This window comes from Mastomys coucha, unplaced genomic scaffold (assembly GCF_008632895.1).
Source record: "Mastomys coucha isolate ucsf_1 unplaced genomic scaffold, UCSF_Mcou_1 pScaffold23, whole genome shotgun sequence".
Lineage (NCBI taxonomy): Eukaryota > Metazoa > Chordata > Mammalia > Rodentia > Muridae > Mastomys > Mastomys coucha.
Genome location: NW_022196906.1, coordinates 87,654,072 through 87,663,219, shown reverse-complemented (window position 1 = coordinate 87,663,219; position 9,148 = coordinate 87,654,072). Strand labels below are relative to the sequence as shown.

General features: G+C 36.6%; 1 long non-coding RNA gene across 7 annotated transcripts in view; it reads right to left on the bottom strand.

Annotated features, from left to right (window-relative positions):
- Nucleotides 1-750: 750 nt before the first annotated feature.
- LOC116073516 overlaps nucleotides 751-9,148 on the bottom strand; it is a 61,029-nt gene continuing 52,631 nt past the window's right edge. For all 7 annotated transcript variants that reach the window (XR_004111844.1, XR_004111841.1, XR_004111838.1 and 4 more), the window contains 2 exons: nucleotides 7,971-8,087; nucleotides 751-1,338 (listed from right to left, as the gene is read on the bottom strand). This is a non-coding gene — a long non-coding RNA (uncharacterized LOC116073516). The remainder of the gene's footprint in view (nucleotides 1,339-7,970; nucleotides 8,088-9,148) is intronic.

Sequence of the window (9,148 nt, the reverse complement as noted above, 5' to 3'; positions counted from 1 at the left end):
TGTAGACCAGGCTGGCCTCGAACTCAGAAATCCACCTGCCTCTGCCTCCCAAGTGCGGGGACTAAAGGTGTGCACCACCATGCCCAGCTGGCTCTTGCTTTCTTAAAACTTCCTTAGAATAGCAATCTTCTGTGTTTTAGAAAAGTCATAGAACGCATACCATGGCAGAGCAGTAGATATGAGAAGAAAGACCACTCTTTGGAGATGGAGGCTGAAATGAAAAGGGAACGAGCTGATCTCCAACCTGGAGTCCTCTCACTAGACACTAAGTTTTTTCTGAGCAAGGGGAGATGCGGAATGAAGAAGGAAATGCTGGGTCAGTTCAGCTGCTTGTGCATTAATTAGTATGGACTGAGGGATGGTGCCAGGGAGATGTTTCTCCATAAAAAGCTGGAAAGGAAAGTATATTTCAGAAGTTTAGAGTCTATATAGTGTTCTACTCTTTCCAGTCACAGTGCTGCTATCAAGGCCCTCCAGTTTTGTGAGAGTGACATATTGCGAGATGATAACATTGTCCATAAATTTCAATCTGTTGACATGCTTAACAGGAGAGGGTCATTCATCTGTTTACTGAGACATATATGGCTACCTTCTTGTATCTTTCTTTCAATGATTTTCTTAACAAATGAGGAAATAGAAGGACCTGGTTTTATGTGTCTACCATGTCCTGCATCTTTCTGTGCACATAGGTGACCAACCATTTAAACTATTGCAGGTGGACATTGTTTGGAAAATCTTTGAACTCAGAAAGCAGTGACCAGTGGCAGTTTATTGTGGCATTTGCCAGGTTGGTGTAAATGAGAAGGTTTAATATACTCTTGCATTTGACGTCTCTTGGAGAGTTCAGGGGTATAGAGCACCTCAGTTCATTTCAAGGATAAGGTGGCTGGGTTTTTACCCAGACAATGCTGATGGGCAGCAGAGAGTTTCACAATTTTATTTCTTTCTTTAATTCTCAGAGTAGAATCCAGTGGTCTTGTGGTAAACTGCAATGCAGAATTTGAAACACCACACTGATAGAACAAGCATAGAACCAACGCTCAGGCTGCAGTGCACTGGGGAGTCATCCTGGATCTCCCAGGCACATGAGGCAGATCTCAGGCTTCACTTTAGAAGGGTACTAGCAGCCTGTAATGTCTGAAGAAGATGTAGAGGAATCCGGGGTTCATGCAGCATCAGGAAGTCTTTCTTCTTGGAGCCACTAACAGCCCATAACCTGATATGTCTGACAAAGATAGAGGAATTGTCCTGTCCTCAGCTCTTTGTTCTCATGCTTTCCCTGTAGTTTTACCTTTTAAAACATGGATGTACTAATTCATATGCTGCATCCTGAGATACCTGGTGAGATGGGAAATAGAGCCTTGTGACTAATTTAAACAGAGAACATAATTATATCTGAAAATTATTTCTATGAAGTAGTTAATACCACTGAAGCAATATTTCTCAATGTTTTAAGGAATGGAAAGGCTACTGTGGATGGAATCAGAAAGGCATTTGGACCCAACAATATAAGGTGACACTCTGCAGAATTGAGGAGTGCCCCAAGTTCACAGGTTGTGTTCAGACACAAGTATTTAGAACAAGATTCTAGACAAAAAGTATACTTTCATACTTTTGTTTCATATTTTAGCTATTAATGGATTTCTTATAACTGCAAATCATTATCCATTTCTCCAAGGTGTGTATCTATTTTGACCTTTGTTGGAGCCAGGGAAATGAAGATCCTTAAATTTGAAAATAATTACCCTTTTTGTTATTCTTCAAAGATTTTTATACTCACCCAAAGTGATTTATCTTCTCAAATTTATGCAAATGAAATTTCAGGTACAATAGTGCTGTATTATAACTATATGCACATTTGTTACACTTTCAATTACGTTTAAAAAATCCTATATTTCTTGAACATATTGTGTAGTGATTCTGCAACATTTGAGAATGAGATGACTATAGTGGTCAGAATACTACCAGAAACTACCTAGCTCATTATTAGTGTCTTTCTTAGGGTTTTATTGTGCTGAAGAGACGCCATGATCAAGGCAACTTTTAAAAGAAAAGCATGTAATTGGAGTTGCTGTTCAGTTTTAGAGTTATAGTTACTATTGTGATGGAAGGGAACTTGCAGCATGCAGGCAGACATGATGCTGAAGAAGGAGCTGAGAGTTCTTCATCTTGATGTACAGGCAACAGAAGGATACAGAGAGGCACACTGGGTGAGCTTTAGAATACAAGATCTCAAAGCTCACTTCCATAGTGACACACTTCCTCCAACAAGGCCACACCTACTACAACAAGGCCACACTTACTACAACAAGGCCACACCTACTACAACAAGGCTATACCTCCTAATAATGCAACTGCCTATGGCCAAGCATTCAAACACATGTTTCTATGGGAGCCATTCCTGTTCAAACCACCACAACTATTAATATGTAGTAACTCATTTCTAAAGAAAGATAGATGGAAACAAGGCTAAGAATATACATTGAATTGTTCTTTTCAGTTCACAATTTGAATGTTACCTTTCCAGAAGTATATTTTACACAATGGAAAAAAATAGTATATACATGAATTAGTTCAAAATGAGGGATGGCGTATAAATACAAATGTAAAGAAATATAAAAAATTTAATGCACAGATAATTCCAAAACAGTTAGTGAAATTCCATATCAACACTTTTCCATCTTTGAAAGGAAAGCCAGAAAGTAAGGTTGAAGTTATTTCACTAATAATTCTACTGGACGGCACTTGACTCCCATTTCATCTCTTTTTCTCTTTTTCATTTGACAGTAGGGGAATCACTAGGCAGACTTGTTTTGCATTCTTTAGTACTCCAATCCTAATAAAGAACACTGCTTTGTCCTCAAAGTTGACTTTATTTACAAAAAAAAAAAAAAAAAAGAAAAGGAAAGGAAAAAAAAGAAGGACAGTAGTGTGGCTACACTCTATTGGTGGCCTCAATTTTAAGAATGAAATGGGAAACAGTACTTTATTCTGCAGTATGAAACAGCCATTGTTAGGGATTATTTTAGCTATCCTGTTTTTGTTTTGTTTTGCTGTTTGAACCAGAGGTACACAATATGACAGCTTGGGATATTGGATTCACTCTGTTTTCTTAGGTTCTTGAAATATCTTTTACTTTGATTTCTATTACATAGTTCTTGAACTGAATTTATTGAAATGAATTCTTGAAGTCTCAGAGGGTCATGCTAAGATCCCCATCAAATGGAAAAGAACAAAGTGTGTGTGTGTTTGAGTCCTGGTTCTTCAATCTGATCTCTTCCATTCTCTCATCCTCTCATCCTCTCTCTCTCTCTTTCTCTCTCTCTCTCTCTCTCTCTCTCTCTCTCTCTCTTTCTTCTGTGTCTCACTGTGTCTCTGTCTCTCTTTCTCTGTCTCTTCTCCTGTCTCTCTCTCTTCTTCCTTCTGTCTTCATTTCTTTCTTATCTTAGAGGTAAACATTTTAAGTTTGTAAAATTGTACTATCCATATGTATCTTATTATCCATTGTCTGAATCAGTTTGCTAGCAGTAGATGAAGCTGTGTGGTGCTAAGCATGGTGAGGTTGTAATCTGCCAGACCTGTCTTGGTCCCAGATATATCTTTTGTTTATTTTCAAAGTCTCATTATATTTGTAAAATGTGAATAAATTACAATCCCCAAATTATTTGTAAAATCCAATGAACTTTTACACTTTTCTTGATGGTGGCTATGTTAATACAAATAATAGCAAGATTGGTATCCATTTTTCATGGACTCGGCTGAAAATTATTGGTGTAGTATATACCTAAGGTGCTAAATTTAGAAAAATGAAACTCAAAAACTTTTTATTTTATGTTTTAGAGAATAATTCTGGTTTTAAGACATTTTAAGGCTTTTGCAAGTTATTTCGATAACATGAGGTTGACTGTGTTAATTTCATCTGTATTTTTATGGGTTTTCATGGAAAAGACTCAAATACCTTCCTTTAATATGCATTACCATAATGGTCCATGAGACACTGGATCCTCCATGAGTAGTACGGCTGCACTCTGTAACCTTGCTCGTTTCTACTCACTCTGACTTACTTTTAATTCATAATGCTAGAGATTGAACTCAGGGCCTTGAATGACAATAGGCTTCCACATTACTCCATAGACTATGTGTTTTACATGAAAATTTAAACAATCGGGGGCTTGATTCATTTTCACAAAATCAGTCAGAAAAGACATCAAAATAAAAAAAATTATATTGCTTTCTGAGCAGAGAATACTATAGTGACAATTCTTTTTATAAAAGTATGGTTAAAATATTAATGGAAATTTGGATTAGATAGAACTTGAATGAACAACATGAATGAAAGTGATAAATGCTAAAACACAACAAAATGTATGATGACCTGCTCATCCTCTCCCACCATGAAAGGAACAATTTCTCTTATAAAAATCTACCAATCTGACTGCTCTAGAATTTTATTGCCAGGTTAGATAGCCAGGTTTAATTTGTAGCTATAGTCATTATTCTGAAAAATGACAAATATAAACAAAATCAGGAACAATGAAGGCTGATATGATGCATGATGCAGGCAAAGATAAAATCTTAACTATGTTATGGATATTATATTTGAGGTCTTATTGGGGTAATTTTATTAACATGATTATTAAAATAATTTTTCATATTCTTATTTTCTATCACTGTCTTTACTTTCTCATTTTTTTTTGATTATTTTTAAATCTATGGTTTGGTTTGGTTGAGCTAGAGACTCTTGTACTATATCAGGCTGCCCTGGCATGTCCTTCACAGCCCAGTGTGGCCTAGAACTTAGGCCAATCTTCTTGCCTTAGTCTTCTTAAGTGCTGGGCATGAGCACCATGTCCTGTTAGAGAGAACCATTCTAGGATATTTGGCTACATGCCTATATGATATTTTAACAAATATACATATTGTTATAAACATAACCCTCAAGTTCTTAAGATATATTTATGTAAATATTAAAGTTGTAAGATATTAAAGGGAATGTGCTCTGGATAGATTTTTCTTTTAAATGTGACACTGTATAAATCATTTGCACACTGTATAAATCATATGTACTACATTCCAAACTGTTCATTGCAGACATTTTATGGCTGGATAGACTATTATGTTAACTCAGTATTATGTTTTTCAGATCCAAGATATTTTTACTCATATCATTCAAGTGTTATGATAAATATATATTTAGAAATCTTACCATTATTTTATGTTTTATTTTTTTAAATAAAGTAAAAATATTATTATAGTAGTTGGACAGTGTACCTAATAATCAATGTGTATACTAAATTGAGGACAGCATTATTTGAAAACAAATAACAGTTACCTGAAAGCCCAACCCATAGGGGAAATTGCATAAGTGTAATAATATGGTTGCTTTTGTAGCACAAGCCTTGACTATAACAATTAAGAATCCTAGTGTTCTTTTTCTTTCAAAACTGGACATTTTATATCTTTGTCCCTCTCACCTTCAAGCTTCATACTAGAATGACCTTTTAAGCTGTGCTTTAGAGCATTTAATATCTTTTCTAGTCCAATGTTTAAAGAGCAATCCACAAAAATCATTTTCAAACTCTTTCCCAAAATTGGCGCAGACTCCCAAACTCATCTTGTACTTTGGAATAAAGCTGAAGACACCACATAAGAAGAAAGCTGAAGGTAATACTGATATCACAGACATGCATACTTCAATGAAATATGGGTAAAGGGACAGACCCCTTAGCACAGGAAAACAATCACCCATAAGGGATGAGTAAGATTCGATGCTGGAATGGAGCAAGAATTCAGCTTTGGGGAGTTAATTAATGTATTACACTACAGGGCAGAAAGGGCTTTAAAAGTTATAGATTAATTTCAATAGTTATAATGAGCTTCAAAAAATTCAACACCCTTTCATGAAACAAGACAAAGAACTCTCAACCAACTGGACACAGAAGGAATTTACTCAACAGGAAAAGCTCAAACCACCTTATTGCCTTACGAAAACCTCTCACCTTTGTCCTAATATAAGAAGGCAAGCTTACCCAATCTTTCCTATCCAAACAGGGTTAAAGCTCAGCTAGGGCCATTAGCAAGAACGAGAAACAGAAGCCCAGTAACCAGAGAGGAAAGAAGTAAATTAATGTCTGCAGATGACATGAGGTTTATTTTAAAACTCTTTCAGACACTACAACTCCTAGAACCTGTATACAATTAATACTAGGACACAAACTTTGCATACAATGACCAACTATGTCTTAGCTTATAACTTCTTATAATCAAAAGATAATTTCATTCTTTGGTACAGTTTAGTCTAGTTAGAAAGACAGGTAGTTGCTAGAGGCTATGTCCACTGGAAATATAAATATACATTAAGTTCCTGTGTTGATACGATGAACCAGATTATGCTTTTACAAAAGCTGCTTCGAGCCGTTTGCTCTCACTGCACTCACACAGCACTCACACCGTTGCCACTCAGGCAGATGGAAACATTTCACCACTGGCTCCATTTATACTTGTGACGTTAACCACTTTAACAGATGTATACTGCATTTTATAGACTGTCATTGTCAATTGCTTTGGAATCTGGTTTTGTTTCCTCTCATCCTATGGACATTCTTATTCTTCATTTAAAAGTTTGCTGTAAGGGAGATGAAGTGCTAGCTCGGGAGTGTGGAGCACTTGCTTAGGACTCTAACAGAAGATCTATATTGGGTTCCCAGCACCACATCTACCAGTTTGCAACTATCTATAACCGTGGCTCCAGAGGATGCCTCCACAGCAACTTGCAGGGAAACACGTTCAGACATGTAGGCACAGACACAAACACATCAACAAATCGAATCTCTAGAACACATATAGTAAAAGTATTAGACAACGTTGACTTGATTATTTTTATTTTTACATTTGGAAAGATTAAAACTTATTTGTTATCATTATTTATCTCTGGATATTTGAATGTTTAACGTGCTCAATAACACAGTTTTCAGCTGTTCGGAAGTTTTTAACAGTTCAATAATCAAACTGATAACTACTTGTGTTGAGTTCTTCCCTGCCCTAGATTCTAATTTTTCCTTATAATTTCCTTAGAAATTTCTCTTCTTATACTTTCTTAATTAGTTACCTCTTCGATATAAATGTAACTTTTATGTTTTATTCATGTATATTTTTCTTTCATCTCCACATATGACCACTTTAAAATTCACTGGGCATCATGATTCTGTGAATCTTAATTATCAAGCTATCAGACTAAGATTTTATTTAACTTAAAAGAGGCTGCATTTTGCCAGGTTCCCTGGCTCCTTCCATAAATCCCCTGTCCTTGGCAATCAGAAGGATCACTATGTGTTTGAAGCCAACCTGAGCTATATAATGACCCTTATACCTTGGCTTGTACTGTCAATCCCTGTTTTCAAATCCCCAAAAGCAAATGAGCACACAAAACAATAGCTTCTGAAACTTAGTTCTGTTTGATAGAAAACTAACTTGAGATTTTCAAGAACTGATTAATATGCTACAGTAGTAAATACTTCATTGTCAAAATAAACTCACAAAGAGAAAAGCTTGGGGAGATTTCAACAGCTGTGGAGATTTCAGCCAGTGGTCATTGTGGCTTTTTGGCCTCTGGTGAAGCACCACACCAGAGTAGAGATAGAGGAATGTACACAGAGGCGATTAGAACCATTAACTCCAAAGCTAGAAAGTGAAAGCAAGAGCAAAGATCAAGTCTACACAGTGCCCATTGGGAACACTGCCTCCTGCCTGAACTGCATCTTACAACCCCTACCACCTTTCCACTAGTTTATGTTGGAGTCCGTGCACTTGGTCCTTTGGAGACTACCCCAGGTCCAAACTAAAGTAGCCAGGTTACCTGCCAGTATTAACAATAGTTAGAGATATAAGAGCAATGTCCCAATGTGATAGTGCCTTGACAGTGTCAGCCCTTGTTATCTTCAAAGTGATTGAGTACGATGATGATAACTGACCTTTATGGTCTTTTCTCTGGAACCACGAAGCCTTCTCCAACTGTGAAAACCAGGCAAGTCTTCCTCAAATGAATTTACAAAGCACTTGTCTAGAACTTCTTCAACACTGTCAAAGGGCTTGGAGAAGAAAACATATATTTTTTAAAAAGCTAAGTTAAAAACAAACAAATCTGTGGTCATCAGAATCAAATATGAGAAAATGAGAGCCTCAAACCTAAGGAAACATGACAGCAAAACACAATCCAGGGTCCTGGAAACACAAAAGTCTCAGTAGGAAAGTCACAATCCTAGAAAGCTGGGTGCTGTGCTCTTGATCAAAATGCCGTACTGGTTCATTAACTGTAATAGACGGAGCACATATAATATGGAGTGGGCAAACCGGGAACAATAGCTAGTATTTCACTTTGTCATCCAGAAACACTCGAAAATATAAAAAAATTAAAATAATTTACTATTATATAACAGAATTGGCTTATACCAGGGTACCTTTTGTAAAAAAAAGAAAAAGTGATAAATTTTGTGAAGAATATTGACTTTCTCTTATTATCTGGCAGTGGCGGGTGGCGAGTGGATAAACATACCATCAGACTATGTCTAATTGCATTCTATTATAAAACTCTAATAAATATGAGTCCTGCTTCATAAGGAAGGGAAGTGAATGTGTTAGCTTTTTTTGCAAAGTTATTATTAAACTTCCCCAATCAAAGCAGATTGAAGCTCCTGCTGTGTCTCCCACTCCCCTTCGCTAAGTTAATGTGATGGACTAAGAGAAGGCAGACTCATTCTTGAGAGGTCTTACAGAAGCGAGGGAAGCATGGTTTTAAAAAGCCCCCCGATTTTAAGTTGCCTTTCAATACTGGCTGTTTTTAGGTTGACCGCCTGACTCCTGAGTTAACATGGCAGAGTGATAGATCTTCATGTGACTCATGGGCATATTAGAGGAAGAAAAGTTTGTCACTGAGGCATTCTGGGAGCATATTAAAGAGTTTCACATAATTGTTTCGAACTCATTGCTGCCATGGCATCATACCGAGCTGTGCGTTCTGTAGATCCGAATGGAAAGGTCAGCCTTATACCCCCGGAGAAACTGTCATTTAAGAGGTAGTTTCATTTAGCTCTGTACCCCATTTTTTAATGGGGTTATTTGGTTCTCTGGAGTCTAACTTCTTGAGTACTTT